Source organism: Apteryx rowi, unplaced genomic scaffold, assembly GCF_003343035.1.
Source record: "Apteryx rowi isolate R43461 unplaced genomic scaffold, aptRow1 scaffold_32, whole genome shotgun sequence".
Taxonomy (NCBI): Eukaryota; Metazoa; Chordata; class Aves; order Apterygiformes; family Apterygidae; genus Apteryx; species Apteryx rowi.
The window spans coordinates 2,749,141-2,766,419 of NW_020449641.1; the positions used below are offsets into that span (position 1 = coordinate 2,749,141).

At 45.0% G+C, this 17,279-nt stretch overlaps 1 protein-coding gene across 19 annotated transcripts in view; it reads left to right on the plus strand.

Moving 5' to 3' along the window:
* The window catches only part of LPP (LIM domain containing preferred translocation partner in lipoma), a 369,106-nt gene that overhangs the window by 102,372 nt on the left and 249,455 nt on the right, over positions 1-17,279 (plus strand). For 18 of the 19 annotated variants that reach the window (XM_026070809.1, XM_026070806.1, XM_026070811.1 and 15 more), the window contains one exon: positions 10,763-10,827. The exons of the other annotated variant lie outside the window; for it this stretch is intronic. The gene's annotated coding sequence lies outside the window, so the exon portion shown is untranslated. The remainder of the gene's footprint in view (positions 1-10,762; positions 10,828-17,279) is intronic. 19 annotated transcript variants of the gene reach the window in all.

The following is a 17,279-nucleotide window of genomic DNA, read 5'->3' on the forward strand; positions in this document are numbered from 1 at the left end:
CGCAGGAGTAGTGTGCATGGTCTCGCATACATTTCTGATATTGTTGGAAACTGATGCTGGCTAATCCCATCCATAGTTGTTCAAAGCTCTTTACCACAGGTGCTCTGACACAGAAAGAGCAGATGCTGAAATTCCAGCTGTGGATTCACGTAAGCGTCTCTTTGTGTTACAGCCGCTGCTGGTCCTGCCAGAGGACAGGGTGCTTTGGAGCTGTGTTGCTCTGTCACCTGCAGTTGAAAGTGAATGTCTTCTGAGGTCTAGTGGAGTCTACGGCCTGTCCCATAAACACCCAAATTGTGGGATGATAACGTGTTTCATGGGAACCTATAAAATTAGGGTGAAACGTGTTTTGACACTTGACAGAGACAGAAATAAGAGTTGAGTTTCCTCGCCTTAAAGTGACCTTAACTAACAAAGCCTCCTCAAGAGGAGATTTGCCATGTTTTACCCTTACAACTCAGTATATTTGCTTCCTTGGTTCTTCCAAGTTGGGCTTGGCCATGTGGAATGATCCTTGGCCACTTGGTCTTTTCATTCCCAGAGACTTTGTGAAACTGGTTGAATATTCCTAAGGTGCTCTGAGGCTTTTACATATATGTAATACAAGAAGAGGCATTGGCATTTTTAAAGTAGCACATAGCTGTTAAGTCTTGGAAGATCCGTTGACTTTAATGGAAAATCTGTGGCCATTTCCTTTGTGTTGCTTTGACAGTTCAATTACACTAACAGGGCTGAGGAATCATTGTGAAGATCAAAAAGTTCTGCATTTTGGATGGTGTAAAATTAGAATTTATATATAAGTGTTTCCAAGGAGAAGGAAAGAAAAGAGCCATCAACAGGTCTTCGTAGCTGATTATAGGTTTGTTCATCACTAGAGAGCTGATGACAACTGTGAGATTTTGGTCGAATGTCACCCAAGTACTTTCAGATTTAAGTTGCTGTGAGACCTTTTGAACTGGAATCATTTGCATTTAGCGTGGGCTTGGCAGAAATCGTCATTGCAGCTGTTTGCATAGAAGTCCAGTTGTGCCATGAGGAAAACTGTTTTAAATTTGGTCTTGAGGTGGTGTCTGTGCAGTGACTGCTCTTACAGCAACTGATCTCCCTGATTGTGCACTAATGAGTCTAAAAGAGGGAGTGTAGATACCTGTCTCCTGTACTCAGCTTCTGTCCGCCATAGGCTATGGTCTTTAACACATTATCATCACAGCCACACTTTTTTTAGGCAGTTGTCAGCATTTTAGAAATGGAGAGCTAGGCTGCAAGAGAGGATGGCTCTCTTCTCCCAAGCTTGTGAGATAAAGGCCGAGCAGGGACTCTTGAAGCTTTCTACTGTCTCGGCTGCTGAACTGTTATGCAGTGTTCTGCACCGGCTGCTCTCTCTGTGGAGAAGGGATAACAATCAGAAGTGATAATGTAATAAATCTCATGCTTATCTTCATGCCTTACTCTGTGGTGCTTTATTTGCTTGATTTGCTTTCTACTACTCTTTGCAAGCATGCTTTCATCCTTTTCTGTCCCTCCTTAACTGGGTTTCCTCTTGGGATCTATTTTCTCAGCGACCAAACAAAGAGACACATTTCAGACAGTGCTTCATCGTGGCTGGCCTCATCTAGTCCCTGTTTGCTTCTCTGGGGTTTTTAGCTGCATTACTTGTGTGAACCTAGGCCCATAGAAGTGCCTGGTCCAAGAGGTGCAGCCATTGTTCTGCTCTTCACAGACTCCTTTGCTCATATGAGGCAGTTTCCACCAGTGTTGATTATGGTCACTCTGCTGCAAAGAGCAACCTGTTATAGACTCAAAGGACCTGACTGGGATCAACTGCCCAGTTGACATGGTGAATTATGTCCAACTGTTTGCTAAATAAAGGAAATAATAAGGAACAGAGGGTACCTGCCCATCCCCATAACCTGTGTTCCTGCTAGGAGGTTGGGCAAGGTCTTGTCTCCTGCCTCTCCGAGGAGCCTGGGATCTTGTGAGTGGGTGGCGTGGGAACTGGGGGACAATCGAGGATTCGTGCAGGGATGCAGAGTTGCTGCCTGGGGCAGAAAAATAAATGTATAGTTCTTGGCCGTAGAACGAAGAAAGCAAGACGCTGTGGACTTGTTGCAACCCGTGCAGTCTGTGAATGTTTTCTTCTTGTCAGATGCTGCTGTCACATAAGTAATTTTATTGCCAAAGGGAAGGGAATGAAATAATGAAGCGGGAGAGGGGGCTACTTACAGAAGGGCTGTGTGTTCTGAAAATTCTGCGCCAAGCACACAGTTCTTCACTTTCTGTCCCTTGCAGTGTTTATTTATCTTTATGTTTTTTGGGGGGAGAAAGGGGTGGTGGTGCAGGGGGTACGTCTGTCTAGTCCAGGAGAATGCTCATTTTCAGATGATAAGGCATCATGCATACAATGCCTGAAATTAGCCCTTAAAATAGCACACTCAACATCTTAGTAATGTATTGAATACACCTTGATAAGAAACAGTCTGATTGAAGTATTGAGTTTATTGTAGTGGATCTGCTGTGACTCATCAGAAAATTGAACATCTTGAGACAAAATTCACCCCCCTCTTCAGCCTTTTTGGAAGAGACAGGAATTAGCCTTAGACGGGAAGTAATTAATTGTTCTGCAGTCGTCATAAATAGGTACCAAACAACAACCTTGTATTGAAGTATTTATATCCTAATCCTTCCTTGTGAGCCCAGCTATCAAGAGTCTCCATCAGACAGAGACAATAAAAAAGAAAGTTCTCTGGAATGAACAGCACTTCCACCTACATGCATTTAAGTGAGACAGGATGAAGGTGAGCTGGTAGGCTGCATGCTGTAATAAGCCATTTACTAGGATAATGGCTGCAGGCTACAAATGCTGTTTCTACTTAGTCTGTCTATTCAGTGCAAACATTAAAAAAAAAAAAGAAAAAAAAAAGCTCTACTTCAGTACAGTCTGTAATACTCTTAATCACCAGTGTACTTCATGAATATTAACTCAGCGAATGTCGCAACACCCTGTAGAAGCAGATGGCAAGTATGCACAGCCCTTTTCGCTAGCCTGAGAAACTGAGGCAGTGGAAAGGACTTCAGTTGTCTGAGGCCTCTGGTTTTAGCCTGGGACAAAATCCTGAGAAACAGTCTGGTTTGCCAGTGAGCAGGTGGAGCCATCCTTGAATCTTTGGTCAGCACGTGGGAATTCTGCCTTTCAGGGACTAATCTCAGAAACTCAGGGTTTCCTTTAAAAAGATTTGCTGCCTGCTGTTGCAGACAACGCTGTCCTGCACGCTGGAGTCGCAGAAGGCCCGTGGATGCATCTGTCAGGGATGGATTGTGAGGATGAGAATATGTACAGGAATACCTCTCCAGTTTACTGGGAAACCATAGTGTGTCTTCCTTTGGGGTATTGCTGGAAACACAGATGTTGGGAAAAGGAGCAAGAAAATGAAGACAATCAAATACCTGTTTAAAAACAACACCCTGAGAAAGGGAGCTTGATGGCTTTGTGTTCATCTGCAGTGAAGTCATGGCAACAGAGCGCTCATTTAGCAAAATTAACTGTTTCTCCATCTTAAAAAAATCAAATGAAAATGATGCAAGGGAACATCCTTTTATCTCAACCAAATGAGTCCATTTGTGCCAAAGCAAAGGAGTCATCCTGGGAAGTTTGCTCCGGAGAGCTCGTACTTCATTAAAACAGAACATAATAGTTGTCCCAAAGCCATAGCTGTAAGAGCCTGCTGCCTTAGGTGAGCACTTTCAGTAACAGGAAAACCAAAGTTAGGTTCCTGCATCTGTATGACATTGAAATGTGCACTTTGGAGTGTGATTTCAAGTGCCTGGTTGTTTGAGATTCCAGCTCAGTTTAAGCTCTGGATGCAGCTTTCAGAAACGCTGTAATTTCCTTGAAGTTCTTTATGGGAAATACTTAATTTCAAAAGTATTTAGGCACCTAGATGTGCAACAGGGATGCTTGCTTCACTTGAGGTGTACCAAAATACTTGTAAAAAACAGCTGCCTTTAGGTGTCTTTGATTTTAATTGAGACATAGGCTTCCTTGTGCCTAAGTCTCTTTTTTGACTCCTAACTTTAGTAGTATTTGAAATAATTCTCACACGAACCCAGGAAATGACACTTCTCTGTTACTTTTGTTTTGATGTTCACTGCCCAACTCCATGCACAGAATGCTCTGTAAAAGAGTACATTAATGGTGAACCACACAGTGACTGTACTGATAGGCATGAAAGCTCATTTTATGTCACAGAAAACCTCGTATTTCGAATTCAAAAATTTCTTTATTTTGAAAAGAAGAAAAAAAAAAGGTGGTGCAAGCTCCAGTGAAAATATCGCAAACTCAAAAATGTTGCTTGAGAGGCCTGGTAGGTGGTGCTTTTCTTGAACAGTGTTTTCCAACCAAATCAAACTTTTTTTTGTGGACCTCCTGGAGATGTTTTTAGACAATGCCTTATGGCTTCTGCAAAAGCTTCTGACAGTGGATGTACAGAGCTCTTATCTGTGTGAAAGTGTGAAGCATTTAGGGGAGATTTTTAAAGATGATTGGACTTTGAGATAGTTTCTGTCAAAAACGTCGGGAAAGCTCCAGACTAATTGGAAACCTGATCATTCATTGATACTAAAGCTGATCAGGTGAACGTCAATTGTTTTCCATTGCCTCTCATATCTGGATAAAATTTGTGCCTTTTCCTGACAGTTAAACTTCAGTTTAATGAAAGACAAGTGAGAACAGAGTGTAGTTGGATGAGTTTTGTTCAGAGAAGGAAAGCCCGCATTTTACGATCATTTTATACATAAGAAAACATCCCAGATGTTGTTGTGGAGGTCTTCCAATGTAAAAAGTCAATGCTTGAGGTTTTGTCTGGAAAAACATCCCTTTCAGTAGGAACCCCATGTGCATGGTGGTGCTCTTCATGCTGCCAGATAGTGCTTGTTAAACTGGGCGCTGCGGTGGATCAGGGCTGTGATGTATCCCACCCCAACCCCTGCCAGATCTTCTCCCTTTTGGTGAATGGAGTGTGTAATCAGGATCCAGCATCAACTGCTGGGGTTGCACGTGTTATTCTGGATACCTCCTCCTCTCTTTCTTTGGTGCAAGCTTTTTGAAGCGCTTAGATTCTGATATTCATGTTTTTAAGTTCAGGCAGGGATGGTGGAAGCTGTTGTGAGGGGTGAGGGCATGGTGTCTAGTGCATGGTAGCCTGTGATTTCTGGAGGCTGGTCCTCCCCAGCCCTCTGCTTTCCTCAAGGCTCTGCGATGTCAYTCGCAGTGGACACTGGCTGTTTCTTTCTGCTCCTTTCTCTTCTCCCCAACCGGATGTAGCCCTTGTTTTAGGTGTTAACAGTTTTAGAGCAGAAAGGCCAGGCTGTAGCAACCTTCTGCCAGAGCAGTGTCTGTGGCCTATGAAATAGCAGCCTGAAGGGAGGAGAACAAGTGGGAAAGGGCGGGAATGCAAATCCAAGGGGCTTGCAAGTGCAGTTTTGTCAAAGGCTTTTAAGGAGCAACAATTCACATTACAGGTAAAAGGATGAGATCCTTAAACAAGAGCACTGAAAAGTTAGGGAGCTTCAGTGCAATTTTTGGCCCAGGGCTGGGAGCCCCTTGGGTTGTCCCAGCATGCATGGGACGCATAAGTGCAGAGGAAGAAGCCTGCCTGCCTCTTGCCAAACGACTGGAAAGATGCAGCCCACGATGTCTGTTGTGTCTGAGATCTCTATAAAGTCTCTCACATCCTTCCTCAAGTTTAGTTTTCCAGTGGAGACTGTCGCAGTAATGAGAATGTCTCCCATCTGCTCCTCACATGGCTTGGCACATTTAGCTAGAATATATATATTTTTATTATGGAGTTAGCCAGTGGTAACCATGACGATTAGACTTATCACGCAGCATTTTTTTCCCTCCTTGAGTCAGTTTGAAATGCTGACAATTAAATAGATACAGTACACTTTAGAGATCCATCAGTCTCTTTGTTGTCTTGACAACCAGAGTATATTTAGAAATGTAACAAGTACATGCAGTTCAATTGCACTTTTGCTAAAACATAGTTTTGTAGCTTGAGAATTTAATCTGTTGTTTGTAGATCCAGGTGCTTCTCTGAGCTGTGCCTGACTTTCTTTTTGGTCTCTCTGGGATGCTACTGCTTAGCAGTAGGGAGACTTGGATAGTGGAGAGGGGGATCTCATCAGACAGAGAACAAATCTGCCCACTGCTGTGGTCAGGAGCAGCTCTCCTGTCCTGGTGGAGAAGCTGTGCAGAACAGTGGCTCAGGTGAAAGTCTGGGTGCTGGGAGCCCTTGGGTACCCATGGCTCAGCTATTGATTCACAGTGCAAGAGGAAAGTGAGTTTGGCAAGATGTGGCTGTGATGTGCCTCTGGTTCTTCCCAGCCTCTCTCTTCTGTTTCAGGAGCAGGATGACAGTTGTCCCAGAGCTGCTGTTCTTGCAGCTCTATCTCAGCAAACCTTGCTGGGGAGCAATAGGCTGTATGTCCAAGCACCATCGCCCTGCTGATTTCAGTGGGGACATGCAGGCAGGGCAGAACAGGAGCAACTTCTCCAGCATATCCCCACAGACTGCCTTCAAAGCTAGGGAGCTGCAGCTTTTTCAAGATCTGGGAGGCAGAAGGATCAAGAGCGTGCTCTTCCTCGCTATCTGTCGTCAAGCCATGGAGCTCTGTGTGAAGGCAAGGGGCGATTTTTGTCCTGAGCTGGTGTTGTTGCCTTGCCCTTCTAGATGAGCTGTTCTCGTGATTCAGTATCACAAGAATAAATCCTGATGGGCAACGTTGCCTCTGGCACCTGAGCTACTTGAGTTTGGGTTGTAACTGTGAGCTTTTATCRCTATCTGCCAGTGAAGTAATAGTAGAGACTTTCTCTGCAGTCCCTTGTTTTGTTTTGTCTTTGATTTGCTGGGGGAGAGTGTTGTTTGTTTGTTTTTAACAAAATATTGCTACTAATACATATTTTTTGTTTGGTCCCTTCCCATTTGACTGGCAAAATTGGGCCCATCCCCTCCCTCATTTTGCTGGAATAGCACATTGATTAGATGAGTGGAGCCATGGATTTTTAACACAGCATCCAGCACTGACACAGCAAAAGAGAATATGATGGAGTGCACCCAAGGGGCTACAAATGTCCCTGTTGTCCTGCACCCCTGTGCGCATGCACACACCGATGTCCTGTGTAGTGTGTGTTGTCTGTTGTGTTACCGGGGTGACTGTGCTGCCTTCTGCCCCTTCCTGCTCTCTTCAGTGTGCATGGACGGGAAGGTTGAGCCTGCAGAGAGCCGTGGTCGGCGCAGGCTGGGGTGACCAGGCGGCACAGTGCGAGTGCAAGCAGCAATGCCTCTACACACGGTGACGAGACAGCCCAGAAAGAGCAGTCAGGAGCCGAGGTTCCCAGTCTGTTGCAGTCACCCTCTGGCAGAGCAGCCTGATTGCTGCAAAACACGGGCTGGTGTGAGATTGCCCTTGTTACACTCTTAGCACAGGACCCGACAGTGCTGCCTCCTTGCTTAAAGTGCTGACTTGCAAAGCTGTCTCTGAAGCAAAAGATAACCAAATGCAAGGCGTTCAGAGTATTTCTCTGGCATGAGTGATAAATAAGTGAAATTAAAAGCAGATGAGGAAACGGCTCAAACAGTCACCAACGCTACTTCATCTGACTGAAATGGGAATGTGTGCGAGATGCCAGGGGTTCTCACGCTGGTCATGGTTGCCCTTCTCAAAGGCTCACAGGTCAAGGAGCTGTTGAGAATGGCTTCTTTCCAGCGAGGTGTAGGTGGCCCTTTTTAATCAGCACCTGAACTCTGGGGCAGGGCTTCGGATGCTCGCATTTGAGGTGCCTGCTAGGGAATGCAGCATGCTTTAAATATTTTAGGTTGCCTGTGAAGAGGCTGATTAAAAGGTGACCAGAGCTGCAAATTTATTTTTCTTTAAGGCTGAGGAGGCGGCTGCTTTAGCACCCATGAGAGCTGGGTTCCTTTGCGAGTTCTGCTCTAGGTTTACTGTGTAACGTTGAGCAAGACCCTCTCTGTCTGAGGCTTGGTTCATAGTTGATGTTTGGCAGTGTAATTTGGGCAGGGCAACTAAAAAAACCCAAGACTCTTCTTCATCAACAAAGCTGTGTAGCAGTAGCAACAACAGTCTGAACGTGAGCTCAGTTACAGCCATTGGGGAGGCCTTTTGCCCAAGGGAACTGATTTGTTCTGGTGAACTGACTTAACCGAAAAAGAGCTTTGGCTTAGGGTAAGGACCTAGTGATGGCCAGGAGTATTCAGCCCTTTGAATAATGGTTTATAAAAGGCGTTGGTAGCACCTCTGTGCTGCAGAGGAGTGTGGTCAGCATGAGCTCACTTATTGCCGGTGACAGCCAAGGAAAGCCGAAAACAGTTTTATCTCTACTCCAACTTTGTTTGTAAACTGTTAATGCGCCATTTTTTTTTAAGTGTGTAATAGCTGCTGGGGTTTATTCTTAAAATACAACCACCAAAACCCAAAGATGCTAATGAATCTTCAAGAGTGCTTTAAACAAGTTATCAAAATCAATCTGACAAAGATAATGGTCTTCTATTAGAAGATATTTAGCTGGAGGTTGGATGAGCTGTAATGTTTATGAGCCTGTAGATCTGTAACTAGACAAATTCAGAATAACTCCATCAGTTTCAGTGGAGCTGTATCTATTTATTACAGCTGAGACTTAGGCAGTGCTTTAGATGCAAATTGCAACCGCTCTGAAGTAAGTGGGGTTTTGATTTAATTCCTGGAAGCAGTAGTGTCAGCAAAGTAGTGAAGAGCTGGGACCCACATACCCCGAAGTCTGTAACTTTGGTTTAGCTGTCTTTCCGCGCTGTCAAGATTAGATTGCCTTGATTGGGGCTAGTAATTAAACTGCACCTTCTCCCAAGGAACTCCCAAAGGCAGGCAGAGAGAGAGTGGAAGTGCAGTCTGTGCAGATTATGTGTGTGTTTTGCAGAAAGTGCCGGTAGTTGTGTTCTTCTCTTTTTCGGCTACTCGTAGTTGCGCTGTAGACCTGCAGCTTCTGCTTTCCAGCCCTGAAAAGGAAAAGCTGCTAGTGCTTAGTTGTCAGCCTGTAAGGCAGAGAGGGCTGGGATCTCCTTTCCCCGAACACGTTCATGTCCATCCAACGCTCAGGAGACATGGGCTACTGCTCACTGCCCCCACTGTGTGTGGTGTAAGTAATTCACCATGCATTCATTTCTGGTCACATTTAAAACAAGCTTGAGGCATAGGTTAGTGTAAGCTATTTGAAGTCTTCAGTCTGAAAGCAACATCAAACAAGGAGCAGAAAATGTATCACGCTCAGAAAAATCAGTGGGATTTGTTTCCCCCTTTAAAAACTAACAATAAAAAAAAATAAATTCCAAACTGGAAGCATTTGCTGCCTCTTTTGTGGTCAGGACACCTGTCTGCCTCTTTAGTGTTACTTGATATGGGCTTACAAAGCTTACAAAAATGTTAACATGGATTTTTTTTCATGGCAAGTATGAAAGGAATATCCAGCTCCAGTGAAGGCAGGTCCTTAGCAAGTTTCTCTGCGTGTCTAGTGCTCTTGTCCGGATCTGAAGCAGCTGCTGCGGTTCTCCTTCCCGTCTCTCTCCTTCTTCTGCTGCAGCCAGGGAGAGCAAAGCTGTGACCCTGCCTGTCCCCATTCTCCAGAGCAAGACGGTGGCTGTTGGGTCAATGGGTTTTAGCCTGGCTTCTTAAAGAAATGTGTGTGGCTGGCTGTGTCTCTCCTCTTTCCCTTTCAGATTTTTAACTAATTGGTTCATCTCAGCCACACTTGTTAAAGGATAGCTAAGTTTTAGGAAAGCAAGAGTGAGCATGCAGATAGATGGAATTGGAAGTAACCTTGATTTGCACCTCTCATTCTTGCGTAGTTGGGAATGTGGCAGGCCAGGAGACCTGGAGAAGACAGGCAGTGATTGTTGCAGGAATTGAACCTTTCATTAATATCACTAGTATTTTATACTTGCTTATTTCTTCTCCAGGGTGGAGATGAAAGCGAATGTAAAACATTAGAGCTAGGCTCAGATATCAGTAAGGGAGAAGTGTGAAAGGCTGCTGCTTAAAAGCAGCCCATGGTAATGTAGGGCCTCATGTTTTCCTTTTAGCTAGACCTCTTTGAAGGCACAGAGACATCCAGAAGGAAATGAGGCCTGGAGGTGGAGGTAGAGTTTAGACTGTCTGGACGTGTCACTTATTTTTTCCGCAGTGGACGTGTGTTTAAAGCATCTAATCTCAGCTTTATTTCTTCTTGGTGTTTGCATGGCAAAACTGACACCAGGCGAGTGACTCACCGGCAGCCTGAGCGGAGAAGGAAGTGGCCTCCTCCAGCTCGGGAAGAAGCAGCCCTTTAAGCCTGAGAGGCAGAAGGGTGTCTGGTCAGGGTCTGAAAGGGACTTTGTTACCTAGAGCCGTTACGTCAGTGCCTTTCACCAGCTCTAAATTGATTTAAAGCAAGTAGCTTCTAGCTTCTCTCTCAAATAAACCTCAGTTACTCTGATGCCTGCTCAGATTTAATCTCTCCTGGGAATGTGTGAAAAGCCCTTATATGGATCAAAATAGGGAAAGACTGACACATGAGTTGTGTCGGAGGGGAAAAAAGCCATGATCTCTAGGGGAGGGTAGCTGTCTTATAGGCCCCTTTGGGGTTGTTTTCTTTGCAAGGTGACATAGCCAACTTGATTTACTTTCTGCTTTTGCTATGAGCAAAATTTGATTCACACCTTTCTGTTTCCACCCACAGAGATCCCTTAGCAGATCCTGTCTGCGTATCTCGCCCTGTCCCTGGAGGGACTGCCTTGCTCCCAGGTGAGGAGGGAATTTGCTCTTGGGGCTTTTGCACCCTGCTGAGTCTGGATACAGCGTGAAGACTCTGGGACTATGTTTGCCATGTGCGATTTGGTCATTCAGCCAAGATGTACAGTCATTTTTCCAGGGTCCGGGGTAGTGGAGGCCCGGGTACACCAGGAAGCAGGAGACTAGGTGTTTTTACCATTTTTGGGTCCAAACTGGGTCATGAAGCAACAAAAAAGCTGGCCCTTGTGGGAATGGGGGTATTGCATGGAAACTGCCAAGTGGTGCCATGCAGACCTAGGTTGGTCTAGCTGGCCATATTAGTTTGACTTCTTTTTGAACGAGACTTTCCTGTTTGTGGATCTGAATTTGCTTCCCATCTGTGGTGCTCTGCAGACTGAATACTCTCCCTGCTGATGATGGAGAGCTGACTATGTTATTAGCTTAAATCTAACTGTGCTTCAAAAGCAGGAAAGTATATAAGTGTATTTAGAATAACCTGAATAGAAATATATGTGAGGAGCAAGCTAATTCATTCTTCAAAATTGCCAGTTCCATCAAATTCACTGGAGACACTTAACCATGACTTAAAGATCAGCCTGAAAAAACACCCTGAACCTCTGTAGGGGCCCTTTGCTGATTTATATGTAGGACTAGATTGTGTTTCCTGTCCTCCCCATGATATAGTCATTTAATTCCAGTGAGGTTGAGCCTTCAGGTAAGGTTGCTAAAAAGGGAGCAGTGTCAGGCTAGTAGATCTGTCCTCAAGCCTTAATCAGTTGTGACATCACAGGAGGCAAAAGAGATGTTAGAGGTGCTACAAAGTCATGGTAATTGGGTGAAGAAAGCAGGGAATAGCCCCTTTGAGAAGCAGATAATGAATAAGCAGAGATCGCTGGTAGCTTTGGCCTCACAATCCCTTTTCATTTTGAGTGAGCATGTCTTGCCAGTACTTGACAGGGATGGGAAGAAAAGGGAGAGTGTGGTCTATAAATGCTCAATGTCCAGGATGTTCCCTACAAGAGGAGGAAGAAAAATGTTTTAAGAAGGTGCAGTGGCTCTGAAGAGTCTCTGCTGCAGTGATGTTTTGGCAAGTCCAGTGGCAGCACCAAAAGCCATATGTGGTGTGAGCATGGGGAGCTATATTGCCAGCCAGCATGGGTTCAGAGTGATCTATTTCTGAGCTGTACGGTGTGTATTGGATTTGTTCTTCCTTGTGTACAGCATTGGCCATCGTGCTCTGGTTTGTTGTGGGCTTATTTTCACATCAGTTAGAGGCTGTTGCAAGACACAGGCCTCTAGATCCAGCCAGCTTGATGGTTTGGGCTGGTGGAGCTACTCATTTGCCTTGATGTTACATGACTCAAGAAATGCAAGCTGCCTGTATCTTTGCTCACCAGGACTGGCTCTCCTGGGTGAGGACATGTAGTAGAGTGTTTTGAAACTTTTCTGGAGGGCCATACATTGGAATACCAATTTCTGCTAACTCTGGAGGCAGCAGGATCTTCTCTTGGAGCAATCTGGTGTAAACCTGCCCAATAACACAGTACAATTCCAGTGCAGAAATTGGGAGTGCTGCTTCTTTGCCCTGTGAGGGCGCTGAATACGAGTGCACTGTCATTCTGCCCTTTCAGTAGGGCAGTGCACATGCCTCCTTTCTCCCTTTACCTCTCCTCTCTTTTTTTTTTTTTTCTTTTTTTCTGTGTCTTGTAAATTATGGCTAGCTGGAGATGAGATTTCAGCATCCTGTTTACTGCAAACAGTTGGGAACATTAATAAATGGTGAAAGAGAAAGACTGACAAGGGATTAATAAACAGAGGACAGGAGATTAATAGCAAGACAATAGAATTTGCTTCAAGGCCTGGTCTTCCCGATTGCCATTAATTGAGAATTAATGGCAGTAGTTCTGTTAGTTTCACTCTTTCCGTGCCAGGCTTTCCTGGCTAAGTCTAATAAATGTTGTAAATATGAAATCTAGGGAGAAGTCCACTCTCACAGACTATTGGTCAAATGAGAAGGTATTCATTTTGCTTTCTATTAAAAACTTAAGCAACAGCATCAATATATTTGTGAATTGTGAGGTCAGATGTTCAGGTGCTTACAGCTCCTCAAGAAAAAAAACATATCATAAAATGCATCTTGCCAAGCAAGCTGTCTCCGACAGATTGTTACTCAGTGCCCTGTGCGAGAGATTGATTTCTGTTCTCTTGACTGGGTTTTCAGCTTTGTTCCTGTGGAAAATTGGGCTCTTGACCTATTGCATCTGGCCTCTAATTAGGCTTTGCGGGAGATTAGATCATTGTAAGAAACCCCTAACTTTGCTAAGCATATTCCTTGTTAAATTTGTTCCAGAACTGTAGAACTGCATCACAGAAAGTTTTTATTCTGGTAGAAAGACACATGCTGTTCTGGGTGTCCTATATAGAAGGTCAGTCTCAAACTTGTACCTTAAAGAAGGTTGAAATTGTAGAGTCAAGCACTGCAGTAGTCCTTTGGCATCTGCCCTCACGTATCTTGATAATCTTTGAGAACATGACCCCGAGCTCTTCTCTCCATGCCTAGGATTATATCAATATGCAGGTATGTGTATGGCCATTCTGGGGAGGAAGCAGCTGTGTCCCCATAATGGTGAGTGTGATGAAAACAGGGCTAAAATCAGACCTTTGTGCTGCAATGGCTGATTTTCTTTTCCAAGGAAGAAAGGCTCTGCACTGTTTCAGTGTCTCTGTAATAAAGCTGTTCCCATCTTCTCTGCTCTTGCATTTGGGGCCCTTGGCTTTTCCGAAGTTAATTGATTTGTCCATATTATGATTCTCTCTTTAATTTTATTTGTGTAAAGAAGAACATGCACTAATCTTTCTCCAGAGAAGTGTTTCACGCTGCTCCGCTTTGAACGTTGGCCCCAGGTCTGCTGCATTTCTTAATGAGTCTCTAACTAAACAGCTACGGTTCCCACACACTCCAGCCTTGACATGCATACTCATACACCCACGTGTTTGCTCCCAGTTGAACCTGGGAGTTCTGCCCCCCGCACACACACATACATGGATGTGCGTGCACACACACATGCACACACACACACACACACACACAATGCCTTGGGATCTGCAGCAGCAATATAAACCTGGTGTATTCCTAGGAAGCCTAGTCCTAATGCATAGGAGGGGGCTCTATACCTGCAGAAACATGTAGGATACCTGATGGATTTGGCATCAAACGAGCTGTCCTGTGAATCAGAAAGGCTGTAACCTCTTTAATGCAGTGCCCCCACCCCCGGCTCATTTAACGTGCTTCTCCGGGAGCCTGAATTCCTGCGGGCTGCGTTACCCAACGGGTGCTGCTCCCTCCTTCAGGACCTGAGCTAGCACTGAATATGCAGACAAACACCAACACTGAATTCCTGTCTGGGATTCCATGCGCTGCCAGATCTCTGATAGCTTGTTTTTAATGAAGATTCCTCCTGCAATTCCTAGAATATCTTGCAGTGCAGAAAATGAGCTGTGTGTGTATTTTGCAGTGGGCTGAATTCTCCCTGCTCTTCGCAGTTTCCCTCTGTGAACGGAGAGGAAAGGGAGGGGGAAGCAGCTGACTGCTTTGTTGTTGTTGTTTTTCTATTTGACTTCTGTGAAATATGCAGCAATCAATCGCTCACAACTAACAAAATGTTTTTGTTTCTCTTTGCAAAAGCATATGGGAGCGGCAGGAAAAGCATATGGGCGTTTTTAGGAAAACATATTGGTGAATGGACAAATTATAGTGGTGCCAATATGTTTTGGATGTCTGGCTAGACCACTACTACTACCACACTTGCTGGCATGCAAACTCATCCACAAGATTTCTAGCATATGAGTGGTATGTAGCTGCTCTTAGGGAAACACAGACGGTGTTGGATCAGACCCATGTTAAAATAGCATTGTGATCCATCTTCAGCGTGCGTGACTGCCTCGCCAAGTCCTGGACCAGGTTCAGTGCTCGTGTTTATGGCGGTATATCCATTCTTTCGGCAGACTGAGCCCAGAGCTCCACTTGCAGCTGGCTGCAAGTAACGGTARTGGTAACCATTTTTCTGTGTAAAACCCTTGACTGCGAGTCCTAATAACAGCTGGACGTCTTGCAAACAGGCTCGGCAGCCTCTGGTTTTCCTGTGCTGCTCTGTCAGCCATCCCTTTGTTCATTGGGGCTTTATTTTTAATTTCTCTATCATGTGTGCTGCTTTTGAGGAAATGTAATGCAATGCAAAACATTTGCATTGCTTCTGGGCCCAGCCCTCTTTTGCCTCAATACTGATGAGTCAGAGAAAGGAACCCGAGAGCTGAGAGAGATGGGGGGGAAATGTATGAAGTGCATTAAGTGGTCTTGACTGGCGGACTGGTTCTAGTGGCTCGCAGCATCCCGACAGCTGGAGTTGCACTCCTGCGGACTCCCCCCTAGCAAGGAGAAGTCCTCAATTTAGCTGGGTCCGTGCAGTTGCTTTTCCCTGGCCCTGGCAGTGAGGGAGTGCGGCGTCCCTTGGGGTGGGAGCCTCCGCGGCTGATGCTAGCGCGCGAGCTTCCAGCAGCAACAGTGGCACTGCAGCCCCCGTTCGAATTTCAGCAGGTGTTAGAGGATGATGGAGGCGGTGGAGATGGAGGTTTCTGTGCACAGGCATGCCTGGTGAGAGGCATCTCCTGCCCTTACGAGCTTGCCGTCTAAACAGACAAAACAGAGCTGCAGAGAAAAGATGTAATGCACTCGGATTGCCGGGGGAGATGGGCAGTAATCAAACTTGGGGTGCAGTTTCATGAACAGCTTTCATGATCAGTCTAAGTTGGGACTGCTGCTAGAAGAGGGGGGTCCAGCTGTCCCTGTGGCCCCAACCCTCATTTCTGCCCGTACAGTCACTTTTGCCTTTTACAGGCACGAGTGATGGGACAAAGGAGGGGGCAGAACGTGGTTAGGGACTGAGGGGATAAGCAAGACACACAGTTGCACGGTCATGTGGACATCGCTTTGTTTATCTTGGTTATGACGGTGCTCTCTCAGATATTCTGAGTGGTAATTCAGCACCTTTTAGTGTTCTTCCCCTTATGCCAACTTCTGGATGATTTGCCACTGAGTAATTTTGTATTATTTAATGTAGCCACTTTTCTTATAGCTCTTTTGTTCTGAGAGACAATTCCCTATTTTATTATGCAAACAGTACATTAAGATCCTTGTGGGCCGAAGTTCCCAGCAGTGCTAGAGATGACGGCAAAGAAGTAGGTTATTTCAGAAATAATGATTCTCTCCTCTAGAAGCCTTCTTGGAGTTCTGCTTTAACTGCTTTTGATATTATACATGCTTTTTTTAAAAAAAAAATCTAGTACTTCCTAAATGTTATAGAGCTCAAAAAATGCACTGTATGCCTTGTCACAATATTTAATACAGAGTGCTATTTACAGTAATGAATCAAAATGTCAGTATTTAAAATATGAACTGTCAGAGTGTTCCTACTTTGCAGAAAACTTTGATATGACAGTTTGTTAATCATATGACTATTACATCAAATGTGTCTCGGAGTACTTCTGCTCAACAAAGTCTTTTTTATTTCTTCCCCTCCTTTTCACTGTTAATTCTGGTAGAGTCGTTTGACTGAATGCACTTTGATTAGAGGTCTGAAAAACCTGGAGCTGAATGCTTTTGTTATTGCTCCGTATTTATAGACGGGATGTACCAGTGCTGGTGCTCATACTGATCGCGTTTGCCTGGTCTTGCCAATGGTGCAGCATGGTGACCAGGTTGGACCACCGTTATCCTGTTTCCCCAGCGCTTGCTTGGGCCCAGGAGGCGATGCTGGTGGAAACGAGCCCTGTCCGAGCTGTGCTGGCTGCTCCGACGTACCTCTGTCTTTGTGGCAGCCTGGATAAAACTGTCCAGGAGAAATGAAAGTCTGGCCTGTATAGTAACATTTCCAATCCCTATAGCTTTAGCAAGAAGGAACAAGCAAAACAAAGATTTCAAGATCTGCTTGCGCATCTTTTTGTTTTTTGTGACCTTAATGGGTCACCTGTGTAGGGAAAAGGTTGATATTGCTATTTGGAAGAGGAGGAGGCTGGATATACCAAGTCTCTCTCCCCCGTGGCTTTGGTTACTTTGGACAGTGACCGAGATCAATCAATGTGTTTATGCCCTGAACTCCCCTCTGTGAATTTAGACCAGGAGTACTCCCCTCTTTTGTTTGCTTAGGTACAAATGGGAGTAATTAATTGGTACTAGTTAACTCATCAGGATCTCGTTAGGGGAGATTAGACAAACTACTGCACTTGATGAAGACGAAGGGGGGTTTGTATTGAGAATTGTGCTTTACAAAAGAGCCTTTCGAAGGACAGGAGTATGAGATGCTAATGGAAAGATCGGAGGCCAGAGAGGAGTCTGAGAAGTGGCAGAGTCCTGTACCTTTGCCCATAATGTTTTTGTGTCACATTGCCTGGGACATCGGATGAATTCC